Raw genomic sequence first — 19466 nt, 5'->3', positions numbered from 1 at the left:
ATCTATCAATAATTTGAAATGTGGAAGATTTGTCAATTAAGCCATCAAAACAGAATGGAAAGAAATACAAGTCAGTGGTTAGATGTTAATAGTCAAGGATCCATCAAGCTTGCAATGAGAAATGAGACTACAAATCAAACCATAAAACAATTATTCATAATAAAAATAAATTGCACAAAAATAACAAGAATATTAAAATTCCATGAAAATGAAATAAAAAAGAGAACAAGAATAACATTGAAAAGAAAACTAACAAATAATAAGAAGAGAAAAAGGGAAAAATAAAAAAAATAAAAACAAGAAAATAAGTAACAAACTGGCCAGGAGGTGTGAAACCGACAAGGGTGTGAAATAGGTATTCGTTGGGCCTCACAGGCAGAGGCCTAATAACCTCATTTCCCCAAAGCAAAGGGAGGTGTGATTACCGCTTGGAAGTGTAACAATGAATCTGAGTGGGACTAAGAGCCCAATGCATAAGACATAAAAGGGATCAATAAGGCTATGAACATAACCTAGCCTCATTCATGATCCTGCGTATCCTTACTCTTCCATTTCCCAACATCACACTAGAGTATTCAATAGCTCCACCACGCTGAAGCTCTATACCGGCAGCGACAGAGCACGTGAGGATTAAACCGTATACCACTCCACTTTCCTCGCCTCACTTAAACCGAATCCAAATACGACTCCGCCTAATTCCTACTATAACTCACAGATTGAATCCAAATGAAAACAAAAATGAAAACTAGGCAAATACGAATCAAGGGAAGTGTTCTTACCGTGACGACTGAAGAAACTCAGGTACAAAACTTCTTCGACTTATGCTCTCTTCTTCCTTCTTTGCGATGCTTATGCGTATTTTTTTGACCTTCTTCCCTCTTCTCCTTTATTCGTGTTGCTGAGTTGGTTAGTCCCTTTTTTTATTTTGATGAAAATGAGACTAGGGTGAGAATGAGGGAGTGAGGATCCTGGTACCATAGAGAATGATCTGGGGCGCAATGATTGGCAATGATTGCCTTTTTATAGAGTGATCCAATGGGTAGATTGGGAAAAAGATTGGTGAGTTGGACATGAAATTCAGATTTTATTGAATTAAATCGAAATGAAAAATACTGAAAAATCTCATTATCTTGGATCAAATAAGATGAGTTAGTGAACCAGTTTTCTTTAGGCTTGGTTTATTCAAGTGGTTTAGGGTCGGTTTAAGTTGCTTGTGAAATGTTTGGCTTAGGTTTCAATGGGATTGTTATAATGATGTTTGCAATATTGAATTATTCATGCTTTGACATTCATTTCTGGCCATTCTGGACTGGTTTTTGCAGGACTTCAAAGCATACTTTAATATGGTCCAGTCAAGTCGACTTTAGTTATGGTGAACATCAAGTTCAATTCGGGTCCAGTTCTACTTTGGGGTCACTTATTGGGTTTGGCTTATGCATTCTGCAGATGAGTATCCAATGGAGCATTGTGGTTTGTAGTCTTGGCCTGAACTGATATAACAAGTCTTACTAACATGCTCTGATGCTGAATGTTTGCAGATCACATTTTAATAGCGTGGCCTCATTTTTGACTTGCCTCAAGTTTTGTTCCTAGTTTTTTATGAAGTGATTCACCTGGGTTGCGTCGCACTGCGAGTAAAAATCCTTGGTCCCGACCTTGGTTCATTATTGTTTTAGTTAGTTCATGTACTTATGAAGTGATTTGGTATGCTAATGTGATGCTTAGTGGTTTCTTGTGAGGGTCAGAAGTTACATATTTTTTTATTGGAGGTTGATTGTAATCGATTAGCCTTTTTTAGAGGGAGATTCTAGGTATTGAAGAATTATTACAGTTCGTTTTTTTGGTTTGCAGTTTCTATTGGGAGTTTAGAGTAGTTGGAAGTGGTTGAAGTATGTTACCATTCAGTTCTGAAGGTAGGTGGATTTTGAATCGGTTAGAGTTTGTTATGAGGTTTATGAGAAAGTTAGTTAACGTGAGTTAATAGTGTTGGCTGATGCTTGAATTGTTAGTTTAACTTGGGTTTCAATGAAAAAAAAGCTAAATTATAGCTTAATTGTCCTGCTGAAGTGGTTTGCTCGGTCTGCCCTTTACCTTGATGCTCTACCATGTACATGCCACTTGTTTTGGTAGTTGGCAATTGTAGGAGATAGGGTACAGGGAACTCCAGTTTTGACCAGTTGACTTTCTCTGGTCAACCACCATGAACCATCTTTCTATCTTAACATTCCCTTGATTTTTGGGATTCATGGAGGATCATATATGTGTAAGATGATGTAATATGAAGTATAACTTGAAATATTTGATCAATTGATGAAGAAATTTGTTGAGGAAGTCACGCAAGATACCTAGATGAATTAGGGCTTCTAAGGCAAACAAGCTTCAAACTCTTGATGATTTCTTGATCAAAATGATATGTGAAGATCATGGGGACTCAAATATGATGTCTAAAGTCAATGTGAATCATCTCTTGATTAGTCTCCTTGCATTGAGGGTCTTAAACCCTAAGTATGAGCTTGATGAGGCATTGGTGAGCATACACACTACCTACACAAGAAACAAAGTTATACATAGACATATTTTTGCTATTTTGGTTAGTAAATAATGAAAAACAAAGTATGATACAATCAAATGTGCTTGGTGACCTCTCCCAATGAAAACCCAATGAATAAGGGGTAAGGAGGATGCCAAGGTTTGATCCCAAAGCTAATGCATATGATGAGATAACATGAGGGATCTTAGGGTCGAAATTAGGGTCTTATGATGCGTGTTTTTCGCAAGTATACGAACGCGTTAGAGTAATATAAAAGATTATCGAATCCACAGAGACCAAGTGTCAATCTATCGTTATCTATTGGTATGGGGTTTATCTAAGGTAATCGAAATAGGGGTTTTAAGAGTGCACAATGAAAAATAAAGTATTAAATAAAATTCAATTAATAAGGACAGGTTCGAATGTAATTCACATAATTAATAAATAATCCAAGTACTTGCTAATAGAACTACTTATGGGCAGTGTTTCATACTTTGAAAAGAACCAATTTAACGGGAACTGTCGCTTTCGGGAATTCAGAACCGAGTTGTACTCCCTAATCAAACCCTCTTATTGTCACTTATAAAAAGGCGTGCATTGCGTTAGAGTAGTAAACCTATTTTTAAGAAATATAGTATCTTGACTAAGTTGAAAAGTATTTTGACCTGGATTCCTTAACCAAAAGAGGTTCTCACGAACCAGACTCTAAACTTATAAACGCGTCCGAAAATAGTTTTAAAATCACTTTTCTTCTTAAGTTAAAAACTCCTAATGAACTAAACAAAGCGCTTTCGCTGTATTTGAAATAGTTAAAAACAACTAAGTTTAAAAGGACGTTGGACGGCTTTCGATCTTACCCAACGGAAATTAAGTGCGGGAAAACTTAAGTTGAAAGTCAAAATAGCCCTTAAGTGTTTCTACGAACAATTATACGGATTATCGGTTCAATTACGATTCTTACATTCTAACCTTTATGAGTTTAGCTAGACATGGTAAAGTAAATGTGCATTTAAATTTAAATAAAAGTAGTGCGAGTGCGGAAAATAAACAAAGTGAGACCAATTGCATTTAAATTCAAAAAATCATATCTCACTCATTATTTGTCCAAAAAATGTGAGACCAATTTCTCTTTTAATTTCTAGTTTCTAAAAATGATTTTTAATATTTTTTATCTTATCATTTGATATTTTTTATGAAATTTCTCTTTTCTGGTTGTTTTTAATTCATTTAAAATAGTTTTTGATATTCAAAAAATACAAAAATATTTTCTTAACCTCTTTGAATGATGATGGATCTATGAAAAATATTCTCATCAATTTATTAATTAATTTAAGATTTATTTGAGATTTTAATTCAATTAGGTTATTTTTTATGCATTTTTAATTGATTAAAAATAGTTTCTGGTTTCTAAAAATGCTGAAATTTTTTGTCAAACTTTGTTTGACTTTGTTGAACTTAGGATAATTCACTTGGACTTTTCAAAGTTGATTTGAAGTGAATTTGAAGTTTGACCTTTAATTGATTATTTTAATTCAAGTATTATTTTAATTTTGAAAAATACCAAAAATATTTTATTTGTTTCTTGACTTCTAATCTTCATTTTGCTTCTGTTTATTAATGTTTGACCTTGATTTCATCTATCTTTGGTCAATGTATGTTGGTTACCTCATTTGATTTCCATTAATGCATTTTCTTATTCATTTTCTTCTTCTTCTTCTTCTTCTTTTTTTGATCAATGAGTTAAAGATTGGTGGTTAGCCTTGATGTATGAGAGGTTTAATCTTCCTTGATTCAAATCTAATTCATCTTGATCATAGATCAAGTGGATGGCTTTGCATTAAGGATAGGTTACTTCCTAATCAAGTAAAGAACCTAAATCAATACAAGATCATTTCTCATCTTCTTTTGGCATGGCAAGTTGTAGGAGCTTGATTCACTAATCAAGATCTCTAACTTGTGTTGTTGCCTATATTTTATTGACCGACCTCAAATAGGTGTGACTACTACATTAGTCCACTTATGATTGCTTAACATAGCGCTAAATTGCCTTATGGCACACTAACACTAACACTAACCATTAACCATTAACATTTAATTCTTGCACTTTACATTTATGCAATTTACTATTCTTGTACATATTATTCATTTGCTTTTGCCCTTTGCTCATTTGAGCACATGTTTATATTAATGCAATTTGCCTTTTACTCACTTGAGCACATAATTGTGTATATATTATTATGCTTGTGTTTTGTTTTGATTATTGTGAACCAAATGCAAAATGGACAAAAGGACTTAGATTCTAGGATATTCCCTATGCAAAATGGAGGAAAAAGGCCTTAATGTTGAAGATGAATTGGAAGGACAAAATCTCTAAACTCATTCTTGTCCATTCCTTATTTGACATTATAGAACTTTTTGATGTGTGTGTTCTTGTGCTAGGGATTCCTATTTGAGCCAAAGTGAAGAACCATTGTCATGTGCATCTAAAGTGAGAGATACAAGAGCCATTGGAAGATTCCTAAGAGCTTTGCTTGGTTGATCGATTGCTTGAGTATACTTATTTGCTTGCTTATTCCAAAGGATGGGAGCTACTTGGATCATCAATATGATTTCAAGAAGGAAACTCCATTTGTGGTCTTTTTTCTTCTCCTTCATCTCTTGTATGCTTAGGACTTAGCCATTCTTCTTCTTCCCTCCACTCTAACCCAAGCCAAAACTTTTTTGCAAACATTAACATTTCTTTTCAACATTAGAAACCTAAGCATTATGCTTTTGATTTTCAAACCTTCTTTTTATAAAACTTATTTTGAATTGAATCTTTAAGTCAACTTTGACCATATTTTGTAAATACTCTTCATTGGTAAATATAACTCACTCAAATGTTTTTGTGGTTTCAATGACCACTTTCTTATCAAAACTTTTCATAACCTTTAACTATTAGGTTTGAGTTATCCTTGAGGTTGATATAATACTCACCTATATCCTTAGTGATGGACAATGAGTCTTCCATGCTTATTATAGGGTTAACCCCTCACTATCATGTTGAAGCTATCCTCACATGGTGGATTTGTGGTTTTAGGTTGAGTTTTCTCCCTTGGATAACAAAAGACCTTAAGGCTTTTGGACCAATCAATTCACCAATTTGTTTTGAGATTTTTACCCCGAACTACGAGGTTTTGATCCTAATCTTTTTTAAGATGGTACGCAGGCAGTGGGTTTATCCATTCAAACACAAAAATTGTAAATAATTTGTACATTCTTCTCCCATCTCTCCAATCATGTTTGCACAAACAAATTTTCACAAAATACCAACCTTACAATAATTGTGAAAAGGGCTCCCTAGGAGTACCTAGGATGTTTTGGATGCTTAAAACCTTCCCATTTCATAACCAACCCCCTTACCCCGTTCTCTGACATTTTTATTAGTTTTTGATTCGATAAAACTTCTCGGTTTTTGTTCGCTTACTAACCTTTCCTTTGGATAAATAGAAGTGCGGTGGCGACTCGACTTGTATGGTTTACTTTTGATTTAGTCAAAAAATCTAAAGGTAACGAATACCCCGCTACAAGTGCGAGTGCGGGAAATAAATAAAAGTAATGCGAGTGCGAGAAATAAACAAAGTAGTGCGAGTGCGGAAAGTAAATAAAAGTAGTGCGAGTGCGGGAAGTAAATAAAGTAGTGCGAGTGCGAGAAATAAATTAAAGTAAAGACAGTGCGGGAAAGTAAAGTAGACAAAGGTAAAGCAATAAAACCTGCTCCAATCAGAGGGTTGAATAAAGTGCGAAACGGAAATGAAAATGGTGGCAGGATTAACTTCCTTCCAAAGTGCTCCAAACTCGACTACACAGTTGTGGCAACACTCCGATGTGAAGCGTTTACCACTTTTATAATACTGAATATATGCCTAATTGTAACTAAGTTTTGCTCTAAGTTTGGATGATGAAACAAATGAAATCTAGTCTCTATTTATAAGCAAGGAAAATAATGGAAAAGACAAGGATGTCCTTCAGTTTGAATTTGGGAGGGAAACTTCTTTCTTCTTGTGGCGCCCGCCACAACACCATGGCACCCGCCATAAGGGTAAATTGTGGCGCCCAAGTGGAGATAGTGGGAGGCGTGGCAGTCGAGGAGAAGTTGAACTATGACACGTCATGGTTGGACCCATGGCGCCAGCCACAATGGGAGCCACAAGTGCAAAATGCTGAATTTTAGTCTTTTTAGCTCATTTTCACTCCTTTTCTCGACCGGGGCTCCGATTAGACTGAAAACCTGAAAATAAAGAAAAACATAGTAATAACATAAAAAATAAATAATAAAACAATTAAAATGCATGCGAAATCGGAGTCGAAAATACGGTGAAATTCAGTCATCAAATTCTCCCACACTTAAACCCTTGTTTGTCCTCAAGCAAAACACTAAAAAGCTCATAGAAGAAAAACTGGTGTCAACGAGTGATTCGGGCTAGAAAGGCTTCTAAGTTCAAGTCGGGATGCAGTGATAGGTACTAACTGAGTGAACTAAGGGTATCGTGATGACACTTATCCGCAGACACGGACACAAACTCCATTCCTATATTAACCAACCCATATTATCCCATAATACCCAGGCCTACCTCTTCATCTCTTTTTGGGTCCTTTTCATTCAGGCGCAATCACATTAAGCCCGTTATCCGTACATGCTTCATAGAAGAGTGACCTGTTAGTGATTATGATCCAAACATGGGGTTCCTGGCGCATAAATTTGTGTAAACCCTTTTATTTGACCCAACTGCGGTTGTGGGGGATCAGATCGTAATCCGCCCTACCGAGTTCAGCACCAGATACCTCTGAACCAACTAACAACGGGTGAGTTTTTCTTTTTCTTTTTCTATTGCAGCGAATTTTTACAACTTTTTGGTTTAAATGACTTTGTGAGGGTCACCTATACCAAAGTTGCCATTTCTTGTCTTTTATTTATTTCACTGGATCATTCACTTATGTTCATCGGTCCCCTACGTAGAGGATGCTTCGGCCGGAGCTGACTGCTGGAATAAACTACTGAGGACTATACTGAAATGGTGATTAAGGCCATGGTATATGGGGTTTCGGGAGTGATTCTTATATTCATAAAGTCTATGGTGCTAAAATGATACTGATGTTTCAAGCAGTTCTCCCAAGTCACCACATCCCAACTCAAACCTGTCTTAAAGCCCAAAAACTTTCAGAATAACACCATTTTCTTTTGCAAAATTTTTTTGGTAGGGCTAAAGGAATGGGGAGATTAGGATGTACTAAAGATACACTATACTGGTGACTCGTCAGACTCATGCATTATCTAAAACACTCAAACTAAAAGCAAAATGAAATAAAGTAAACAACTAAAAAGCAATAAAAATAAACAATCTAACTAAAAACAACAAAGAAAAATAGAAAGCGATAAAATATCCTCGCACACTTAAATCAAACATTGTCCCCAATGTTTCGAAATAAGATAAGGGGAGAGTAACCTGGCATCCTACTGCTGACCACTGGTACCTTCGCCGTCCTGAGGTGGACGACGGGATCGGCTGCGACGACGGTCTCTCTGATCCATCCTGGCCTATAAGGCATCCTGAGTAGTCCTCACCTCTCGAAGGTTGCTTAAAATGGAACCCTGAGTGGCTTCTATAAGCTTAGAATATTGACGGTGGTAGTTCTGCTGGCGGGCTTGCTCGTTTGTGATCGTAAGCAGGGACTGTACAACAGTCTCATAGGATCGATCTGTCCTCCGCTGCGATTCTTGCATGAAGCTCATGTTGTCTGCCAGTTGTTGCTGAATGGTAGAGAGTAGGTCATCACGCCTTTGCTCTCTAGCCATGTGGTCGCGCCACATCTCCTATGTAATATAAAATCCAGGAGCAGAACCTGCAAAAGAAGAAGATCGTGCAGTGTGTGGTGGTGAAGGGTGATGGAGGGACACATGAGGTATGAGAGATTGCTCTCTCCGATCAAACTCTTCATCAGTGTCGTGTCCCTCCTCATCAAGAACATTAGGAGGAAGTGGACCCAAAACAGGTGGAGCATCTAGAACATAGGTCTAATTCCTTTCATTATGTACATCAGTATGTCTAGTGCACGGTAAGACAACAGATGAGATAGCTATACCATGAATCATAAGCACATAACCTCCCTCTCTTCTCAATCGGCACAATTTCATATCTCTCAGAAATTTTAGGTTGATTGTGCGAGGAGCTAAGGGATCTAAGGTAGCTATCTCATTGTTCAGGTTAAGAGCCCGAGCAATAGACGTAATGAGTCCTCCGAAAATAATAGGTCCCGCTTTATTTAGAGTTAAAGCCATATGAGCAATCATAAACGGGACCGAGTTAATTCTCCTATTTGTGAGACTTCCTTGTAAAAATAGAAGCTCTCGAGCATTGACCTTGTTTGGATTCTCCCGGCCAAAAATAGTACATGCTAACATATATCTAAAAACTCTGATGGCCGGGTTATGGATGGTCGAGGCAAGAATTCCTTCAAAAGAATTTATTGAAGTGTTAGACAATCTCTGCCAGAAGGAAAACACCTCGACCGACCAATCTGAATCCAAAGGGGCCTCACAAATAGCACCTTCCCCGTGAGGAATTCCTAACAGACCTGCTAGTTCGTTGGTACTAAATTCATACTCAACAGCAAACATTCTAAATCGAACAGTACCAACTGTGCTAGCAGTGTTAGGACTGACAATATAAATTAAAGAGCTTAAAAACTCGATTGTCAATCGCTCAAAGGTAGGCTCTCTGTTTGAAAAGATAGTGTGCAAGCCTAAAATATCTAATAAATGAAAAATGCTATGGTAGATACCCAAAGTGTAAAGACAATTATCATCCACGTACCTTGTCGGGAGAATTTCCCAATTTTGTAATCTTTCGATAATCCCCCTCTGCCTATCTCCCGGTTTCCCTTCACGAAGGATAAATCCGTTGAACTCCATTATTTAGCTCTTGCAATGTGATGAAGAAAATGAAGATGAGTTTGTATAAAGGTGGGATTTTTTATGAATATTGACGGATGAAAATGAAAATGGAAGTTGGGAAAATGACTTGTATGGTGGGAAGATGAGAAATGTGGGAGCTTTTATGGGGTTCAAGGGCGTTTTTGGAAGGTGGAAAAATGGGTTTTGGAGGTTTGAAGGTTTGAAAATGGTGAAAAATGTGAGTCCGCCCCGAGCTTTTACAAACGCTGTGGCGGGCGCGACAACATCCATGGCGAGCGCCACAAGGCTAATTTCAACTGGGCCGAATTTTTACTCATTTGGCATGGGCTTCTCCATTCTCTTTTTGGTTGGGGGGTCCTGTCGCAACCTAAAAAATATAGTATGCGAAAAAACACTCGGCGAGAAAGAAATGACAGAAGAGTCGCCACCATGCGTTATTTATCCCAAAGGAGGGAAAGGAAACGCTCGAAGTAAACCTGGGAGAAAGGAAAGGAAAAGACAAGGTCTCGCAACCATATCTTGGGTTCGGGAGCCGATTATGCGAAGGGAAGGTATTAGCACCCCTACGCATCCGTAGTACTCTACGGGATCCACTTTTATTGTTCTTGTCTAAAGGGTGTAGGTTTATCTAATGTACTATTTACTAAAAAAGGGGGGTCAAAAGAAAATGACTCGCACGGATGTCGCATCCACTACATACGTATCTCATCTGAACATGAGAATCAGAGTCTTCGTAGCTCGGTTACCTAGGGGTTAAAGAGGAGTGTGCTCGCTAAGACATCGCGTCTTATGCCTACGTATCTCATCTGGAATGAGAATCAGAGCAAGCCGTAGTTCGGCTACCTACGGGTTAAGGGTTCTGTTTTTTAGATGAACGACGTTACTACACAATCTACCGGATGCTCGACCTCTGGAGACTTACTCGCCTGTGGTAGAAGGAGTTAACATGTTCTTAGGAGAAGAAAAATCAATGAGTTTGTTTGTGTTTTAGGAATGCTCATGCAAAAAGGAAGTCCTAGACGAAGGAACAGTGCTACCTTAATTGACATGCAACGAGAGACTATACGAAGGCTAGCAATCCTATGGGGAGACGATCGAGCCATACAAAACAAACATGCATAAAGTAAAATGCCACCAAGGGGGCTCAAACATACATGGGTAGGGCTTTAGTCAAGAGGGGTTATATCAACCTCGACAAACAAGCCATGGAATAGGTAATCAAATGGGATCTTAACCACTGACAATGAAGGTCAGGGTGAGCAGATCAGAAGGGTAATGAGGATAAGACCTCATAGCTCTTAACCCTGGACAGGGTGAGCTCACGATAAAAAGTGGGGGTTCAGAAAGATGGAACCCTCTCCACTGACTGACCGGACAAAATATCTTGGGCTTTTGTTCTGAAGCATCGACACGTAGTGTGATCTTAAAGAACGACGCACTGAATAACGGGGGATTGACTACTAATCCCTTTTATCCGTCAGTTGCCTCTGCATGGAGGTCTTCAACACTGGTGCCTCTTCTGGGAGGTCTTTGGGCACAAAAGTAAACAAACAAAAGAAAACATTGCCTCCTATTGAGGTCTTCCAGCTAAGGAAGCGGTAAAATGCGGGAAAGATAAAGGATCAAGAGATCTACCACACAGATAAAAATCCGAAGTAACAGCAACTAAAGAAATAAGAAACTCAGAGATCTCTCGAGCTGGAACCATCAAAGAAAGCAAGTCAATACAGGTAATCGGAATAAATCTCCAAATGGTATCCCACAAATAAAGTGGAATGCCAAGCAAACTATCCTTTCAGGAGTCATGTGAGCCCTCACAAAAAAACTCAACAAACAGGTTAGAGTGACAAGATGGGTGCAATCAAGAGTTGCCCCAAATAAAAATGTAACCACATGAATCATGCCATTAAAATTCACAAAAAGAGCTCATAAAAAGCAACCAAGTATAGGAGGCCTAAACCTCTTGTCAAACACATGCATCAAAAGGGTATCAAAATTCAAAGTCAGGGGGAAAGGATCCACACATCAAGACATGACATACATACTAAAACATGTGCCCACATGCAAAACCTAACGATACCCACTCTTCCAAATTCACCCATAATACCTCATACATTCAGAGCATTCAAATTGAAAGCATAGAGTAATGGAAATAGGGCAAACCTGATTGGAGAGATCGAATGAAATTGAATTGCCCGGTTGGGTTTGCAAAGCAATCTGAGGGTTTATATGAGATGGAATTGGCTCTTTGCAGATGAGTTCCTTTCAGTCTCTAGAGGTTGCTCTGAACTCTGTTAGCTCTTCTCTCACTATCTTTTTCCCAGGGTTTTTTGGGAGATGGAAGTCTAGAATTTATAACCTGATTTTTGTGACTTTGTGGGCTCAAAAGAGAGAGGTCCAAGTCCAAGATTTTTCTGTTATATTTTATTTATTTTATTATTTTATTTTTTTTCATTTTTCATTTTTCAATTTTTTTTTTCAAAACGTGTGGGCTTCGTCTAGCGAGCGTGACAGTTCAAGAAATTCCTCTGAGCGTAGGTGATTCTGGTGGCTTTTCTTGGGACTCGCTAGGCGATCCATTCTGCTCGCCTAGCGAGCGTGACAGCTCATGAACAAAGTTTTGCTCCTTCAAGATTAACATTTTGACTGATGAATAGACCCCATTTAAACATGTTGGAAGTATCTCAAGCCATTCCCTTGTGTTGACTGATCACCCAGATAGGACCCACAAAGTGTCTTGGATGACATTCAAGCTTCTTGGATCTGATTCTGGTTGACATGATGAAATGCAATATGAAATGTTAAATGACCTAAAAATGAATGCATGAATGAGGGGGCCAAATTTTGAGGTATTACAGGTCCGGATAGCATTTGCATTGTTTTTTCCTAATGAAATAAGGCTTGCACAATTTTATAACAATAAAATTTAAACATTAGACTAATAAATAAATAAATAATTAATATAATTAGACTATAATATAAATATAAAGGGAATAAACACACATTATATATATATATATATATATATATATATATATATATATATATATATATATATATATATATATATATATATATATATATATATATATATCAATGTGCCAACATAGTTAAGAAAATATACCAAATGTAATAATATAAAATAAGCTAGGAAAATGCGAAAAATATAAGCATAAATGAGACAAAATAAAACGAGATGGTAAAATCAAATAGCAGGGGGTTCTTTTGCCTGACTGGACCCACGAAGTACGACTATCTTCTTACGAAGCTCTGCTATCTCCTGGTACAGACAATCAGCCTCGATAGCATGTGTAAGATCGGATACCGCCATCTGTAAGGTAAGGTTAGCCACCTCCTGCCTAAGCTCGGCAATCTCTCTGTGACACTCGGCAATCTGCGTGCGGATGTCTGGGGTCTGCAAAGACAAATTATTAGAGAGCACAGTAATCCTGGGTGAAGGTGGTGTAGGGGTATACTCAGTAATAGGTGGGGATCTAGGCTCCTCAATAGTGTCTCCATGACCCTCCAAAGCATAACTCCAGTTAGCTGGGTCATGAACACTGGTCATCATCAGATTTGGCAGTGTAAAGTAGTGTATCGTCTCGCTATCAATCAACAATATGAAATGTCTGGGATTGAAAGAGGATCTCCTCATCAATCCTCTGGTCAAGCAAAAATCAATATCCATAGTAGTGTAGCCACAGAAAGTCCTGAGATGTAGCAGCTTGCGGGATAGACCTAAGGCGATGGCAATCTGTGTGATGATCCCTCCTACATGAATAACTCCTTCGGATGATCTGGAAATACTGCTAAGGCCACAAAGCAGAAATTTCACACATGCCACAGGGCGAGACTGGGATGCACAAAATAATAAAAATATCTCCTCCTCACTCAGGAAAGTCTCAGCATCTGGTCTTCCAAGGAAAGAGTGTGCCAGTATCATCTGGAAGTACCTCATAGCAGGGTTGTGGATAGCCTGGGACAACTGAGTAGAAGGATCCTGACTCCCTCCACCAGAGATATCGCTCTAGAATTTCTCCACTTCCTTACCCAGAAAGTATCCTATCGACGTCTCAGGGATAGCGTCGGGGGTGGTCTGAAAACCTAATAAGTCACTGAACTCCTTCTGGCTGAAAGAGTACTCAATCCCAAATAGCCTTAAAACAGCATAACCATCTGGTCTGGAGTAAGGATCATAATCAAACGAGCTGAGGAACTCCAATGTCAAGTTCCTGTAGGTGTTGCTTAGGTCGTAAGCGAATTTATCCCATTGGAGTTGGTGGCACAGAAATCTGATGCTCGACTCAATGCCTAGGGCTTCCATGCAGTGTTGGTCTGGATAACGTGTAGGGGCCATAGGGCGCTGGTAGAGAGCTATGTAATGCTCCCTCTGGGCATCATCTCTGAAAGCTACGTGCATGTCATCAAAGTTCTGCATCCTGCAAAGGTTAGGGAAAAGGATCCTGAAACACACAAACATTGCAATTGATATTTAGTCCTGACGAAAATATGATTAAAAATAAAAATAAAATAAAGTAAATAAATGCAAAGAAAAGTAAAATAAGATAAGAAAACCGTGGGTTTCCTCCCAAGCAGCGCTTGTTTAACATCATTAGCTTGACGATCGGAATTTATACACCTGTCGTAGGAATCGGTGGATCTATCAGAGTGTGGCTGGAGTAGTCTGTTGGAATGTCTCCTCCTTCATAGAGCTTCAGTCTTTGCCCATTCACAATGAATGAACTACAGGTTTCGTTCTTGATTTCTACAGCTCCGGATCTCAGAATCTTAGATACTTTGAAAGGGCCAGTCCATCTTGAACGCAGCTTCCCAGGGAAAAGTCGTAACCTAGAGTTGAACAGGAGAACAGGGTCTCCTATATTGAAATCTTTCTTCACAATTCTTTTGTCATGCTAAGCTTTTGTTCTCTCTTTGTATATTTTGGCATTCTCGTAGGCAGATTTCCTAAGTTCTTCCAGTTTGTGGATGTCAAGGATACATTTTTCACCAACGGTCAGGTAATCCAAATTCAAAGTTTTAATGGCCCAATAGGCCTTATGCTCTAATTTAAAAGGTAAATGACAGGATTTTCCATAGACTAGTTGGTAGGGAGTCGTTCCTATGGGGGTTTTGAAAGCGGTTATGTAGGCCCATAATGCTTCTTGGAGCTTCTGAGAGCAGTCTCTTCTAGATATAAAAACAGTTTTTTCTAGAATTTGTTTTATCTCCCTATTGGATACTTCTACTTGGCCACTAGTCTGTGGGTGGTATGGTGTTGCTACTCTATGCCTAACTCCATATTTGCTTAAAAGTTTATCAAATATTCTCGATATGAAGTGCGATCCTCCATCGCTTATGACTAAACGGGGTGTTCCAAATCTAAGGAATATATAGTTTTTAAATAACTTGATCACCACCCTAGTATCGTTTGTGGGTGCAGCTATAGCTTCAATCCACTTAGACACGTAGTCCACAACTACTAAGATATACTTGTTTCCTAAGGATGGTGGGAAAGGTCCCATGAAATCTATACCCCAAACGTCGAAGAGTTTTACTTCCTGAATATTTCTTAGACGCATTTCGTCACGCCTTGAAATATTTCCCGTGCGTTGGCATCTATCACATTTGACAATGCAATCAAGGACATCGCGCCACATGGTAGGCCAGAATAGGCCAGCTTGAAGAATCTTGGCGTATGTCTTAGAGGTGCTCGCATGTCCACCATAGGGTGCAGAGTGACAATGCTCAATTATACTTTTTACCTCCTCTTCTGGAACGCATCGGCGAAAAATGCCGTCTTTACCCCTTTTGAAAAGGAGTGGTTCGTCCCAATAAAAGTTTCTCACATCGTTGAAGAACTTGTCCTTCCGGTGGTAGTCAGGATCAGGGGGTACGATATCAGCAGCTAGGTAATTAACAAAGTCTGCATACCATGGCACGTTACTTACAACTAAGGATTTTTGGAAGTGCTCATGAGGGCCTAGGCTATCATCTTCAATGGTTTCTAGTCTAGCTATCAGTCTATCATAGGCAAAATCATCATTTATGGGTACTAAGTCCAGTTTTAGGTGTTCTAGCCTAGAAAGGTGATCATCTACTACATTTTCAGTGCCTTTTTTTATCTCTTATATCTAAATCAAACTCTTGTAGTAACAGAATCCATCGGAGTAACCCGGGTTTGACATCTTTTTTACTTAATAGGTAACGAATGGCAGCATGATCGGTGTAAACTATAATTTTGGCTCCTACTAGATAAGATCTAAATTTGTCTATAGTGAAAACTACAACGAGTAATTCCTTTTCAGTTGTTGCGTAGTTAAGTTGGGCAGCGTCTAGGGTTCGCATAATAAATCACATGTAATTTTTTATCTTTCCTTTGTCCTAGAACGGCTCCAACGGCATAATCACTAGCGTCGCACATTATCTCAAAAGGTTCTGACCAATCAGGGGGTTGCATAATAGGTGCTGAAATCAACGCTTGTTTTAAAAAATTAAATGCTTCATTACATTTTCCATCGAAAATGAATTCAGCATCTTTCATTAAAAGACCAGTTAAAGGTTTAGTTATTTTGGAGAAGTCCTTGATAAAACGCCGGTAGAATCCAGCATGTCCAAGGAAACTTCGGACTTCTCTAATAGTTTTGGGTGGTTTTAGGTTCTCTATGACTTCTATCTTAGCTCTATCTACCTCTATACCTTTTTCGGAAACTATATGTCCTAAAACAATCCCTTCGGTGACCATGAAATGACACTTTTCCAAGTTTAGCACAAGGTTCACCTCCACGCATCTCTCCAGGATTTTCTCAAGGTTAGCAAGAAAATTGTGGAAATCAAATCCGCAAACCGAGAAATCATCCATAAATACTTCCATGATACCATCTAGGTAATCTGCAAAGATTGACATCATGCAGCGCTGGAAAGTAGGTGGGGCATTACAGAGGCCGAATGGCATTCGTCTGTAGGCAAAAGTTCCATAAGGGCATGTAAAGGTAGTTTTTTCTTGATCTTCAGGGTGGATAGGTATTTGGAAGAATCCAGAGTATCCATCTAGATAGCAGAAGTAAGAGTGTCTGGCTAGACGCTCCAACATCTGGTCTATAAATGATAAAGGGAAATGATCCTTCCTGGTTGCTTTATTTAACTTTTTGTAGTCTATGCACATCCGCCATCCTCCTTCTATCCGTTTTGCTACATGTTCGCCTTTATCGTTTTGCACGACTATGATGCCTCCCTTTTTAGGTACTACATGCACAGGGCTCACCCACTTACTATCCGAGATCTGATAGATTATACCTGCCTCAAGTAACTTAAGAACTTATTTTTTAACAACATCACTCATTATAGGGTTTATTCTTCTCTGATGTTCTCTGGAGGGTTTTGAATCTTCTTCGAGCGGAATCCGATGCATGCATATGGATGGGATTATACCTTTCAGGTCAGAGATATTATATCCTAAGGCTGAGGGATATCTTCGTAAAACATCTAAGAGTTGGTCTGTTTCCTCTTGGCTCAAGGTAGCACTAACTATAACGGTTCATCTCTTCGTCGAGGAACTCATATCTTAGGTTCTTAGGCAGTTCCTTAAGTTATAAGGTTGGTTTCTTAGGGCATGGAATAGGATCTGGGGTAAGGGATAAACATTCGTAAAGGTTATCATCGATGTAGGGTTTCCTAAAGTCATCATCTTCCAGTATGAGAGTTGATGGCAACTTATTCGTTTTTATGATTTCTTCTTGTTCTAATTCCCTAACGCATTCAACAATGATATCTATGGCATAACATGCGTCTCCCATCACAGGTGCCATAAGAAATTTCGAAAGTATAAATTCTATCTTCTCGTCACCTACTTCAAAGGTCAACTTTCTTCTCTTGACATCTATTATGGCTCCTGCAGTTGATAAGAACGGTCTACCTAGAAGGATTGGTATATCATTATCCTCTTTACTGTCCATGAAAACAAAGTCAGTAGGGATAAATAACTGACATGTCCTAACAGGGACATCTTCTAATATGCCTATCGGATACTTAACAGGTCTATCGGCTAACTGAAGTGACATCTTAGTAGGTTGTAATTCTCCTAAGTTTAACCTCTCACAAACTGCTAAAGGCATTAATCTCACACTAGCTCCTAAGTCTAGAAAATATTTTTCGATGACATGACTACCCAAAAGATAAGGAATGGAGAAATTTCCAGGATCTTTATCTTTTTTGGCTAACTTATTCTCGGAAATAGAATTGCATTCCAAGGGCTTCGGATCATCGAGTCTACGTTTGTTGGTAAGGATGTCTTTGAGAAACTTTGCATAAGAAGGTATTTGGGTGATGGCTTATGTGAAAGGGATTTCTACGTGAAGTTTTTCTATAACCTTAATAAATTTCTGATACTGGTTATTGATCTGGGGTTGTTTGAGTCTTTGCGGATATGGTATCGGTGGTTTATACGGCGGGAGTGGTACATAAGTTTTATCTTTAGGTTCTTCTCCTTTTTCTTGACCTTCCTGTTTTTCAGATTCCTCTGGTTCCTTTACTTTGTCCGTGGGTTCGGTATATTCCTTAGAAGTTTTGGGTTCACTCAATCTTGGGTTTGGTGGCTCGTCATAAGCGTTCCCACTTCGTAGGGTAATGGCATTGGCTTGCCCTCTCGGATTCTGTTGAGGTTGTCCAGGGAACTGTCCTCCAGGTGTGGCCTAGGGGGCTTGGTTTAAAGCTACCTAAGAGATCTGGGTTTCAAGCATCTTGGTGTGAGTAACTATTTGGTCAACCTTGGTTCCTAACTTATAATCAGTTTGTTGACGTGAATGTTTTGGTTCATGAACTCTTTGTTTTGTTGGGTTTGAGCAGTGATAAAATTTTCCATAATTTTCTCAAGGCTCGGCTTTGGTGGTACAGGTTGCATAGGTTGATTTGGTCTTGGGGCTTGGTAACCTGTTTGTCTTGGAGGTGCATTATTTTGGATAGGGTTATTGTTCTTATAGGAGAAGTTTAGATGATTCCTCCATCCAGGGTTATAGGTATTCGAATATGGGTTCCCTTGGGTGTAGTTCACTTGCTCAGTGTGGGTTTCGTTAAAGAGACTGCATTCTACAGATTGGTGTCCTTTGGTTCCACATATCTCACAACCTGACAAAACTGCAGCTGCAATATTCAGGTTTATGCACATATGCTCGACCTTGAGGGCCAACATGTCCATTTTATCCTGCATCATGTCTATAGAGCTTAACTCATGTACTCCTCCTTGGGTTTCCTTCTTCTCAACTGTCGCTCGTTCAACTCCCCATGATTGATGGTTTTGAGACATATCTTCGATGAGGGCACTAGCTTCAGGATAAGGTTTGTTCATCAGCGCACCGCCTGCGGCAACGTTGATGGTCATCTTAGTGTTATAGTGAAGTCCATTATAGAAGGTCTGAATGATTAACCAATTTTCTAAACCATGATGTGGGCATGCTCTTAACAACTCTTTATATCTCTCCCAAGCTTCGAACAACGATTCTCCTTGGTTCTGGGTAAATCTGGTTATGTGGTTTCGAAGAACGACGGTCTTACTTGAGGAAAGTATCTAGCAAGAAATACTTTTCTAAGGTTGTCCCAAGTTGTTATGGAATTGGGTGGAAGGGAATCTAACCATGATAGGGCTTTATCTCTGAGGGAGAAAGGGAATAATCTTAAACGGATTGCCTCAGGAGAAGCTCCATTGGTTTAAAAAGTGTCTACTAACTGGAGAAAGATTTTTAAATGTTGGTTCGGATTCTCGGTAGCAAGACCTGCGAATTGTCTCTGTTGCACTAGTTGCAACAGGGAGGGTTTAACTTCGAAATTATTAGCTGGGATGGTTGGGTTTACTGTACTAGAACTAGGTTCTTCGTTGGATGGTTGGGCGAAGTCCTTAAGAGGTCTTTGGTTTTGATCTTCGTCCATAGCTCTCCTAATTCTATGGAAAAATAAACGTGCGCGAGCGTAACGTTTAGGTTTGGCCAGAGG

At 38.8% G+C, this 19466-nt stretch overlaps 1 long non-coding RNA gene and 1 other non-coding gene across 2 annotated transcripts; both read left to right on the top strand.

Annotated features, from left to right (window-relative positions):
• Positions 1-348: 348 nt before the first annotated feature.
• Positions 349-2307, top strand: LOC127127457 (uncharacterized). The gene is made up of 2 exons (XR_007805352.1): positions 349-801; positions 1323-2307. It is a non-coding gene; the product is annotated as an uncharacterized LOC127127457 (long non-coding RNA).
• Positions 2308-18913: 16606 nt separating this feature from the next.
• LOC127133251 (small nucleolar RNA R71) lies at positions 18914-19020 on the top strand. The gene has a single exon (XR_007807239.1). It is a non-coding gene; the product is annotated as a small nucleolar RNA R71 (small nucleolar RNA).
• The last annotated feature ends 446 nt before the right edge of the window (positions 19021-19466 follow it).

This window comes from Lathyrus oleraceus, chromosome 3, assembly GCF_024323335.1.
Source record: "Lathyrus oleraceus cultivar Zhongwan6 chromosome 3, CAAS_Psat_ZW6_1.0, whole genome shotgun sequence".
In the NCBI taxonomy this organism is placed as follows: Eukaryota; Viridiplantae; Streptophyta; class Magnoliopsida; order Fabales; family Fabaceae; genus Lathyrus; species Lathyrus oleraceus.
This window is presented reverse-complemented; position numbering and strand designations above follow the sequence as displayed.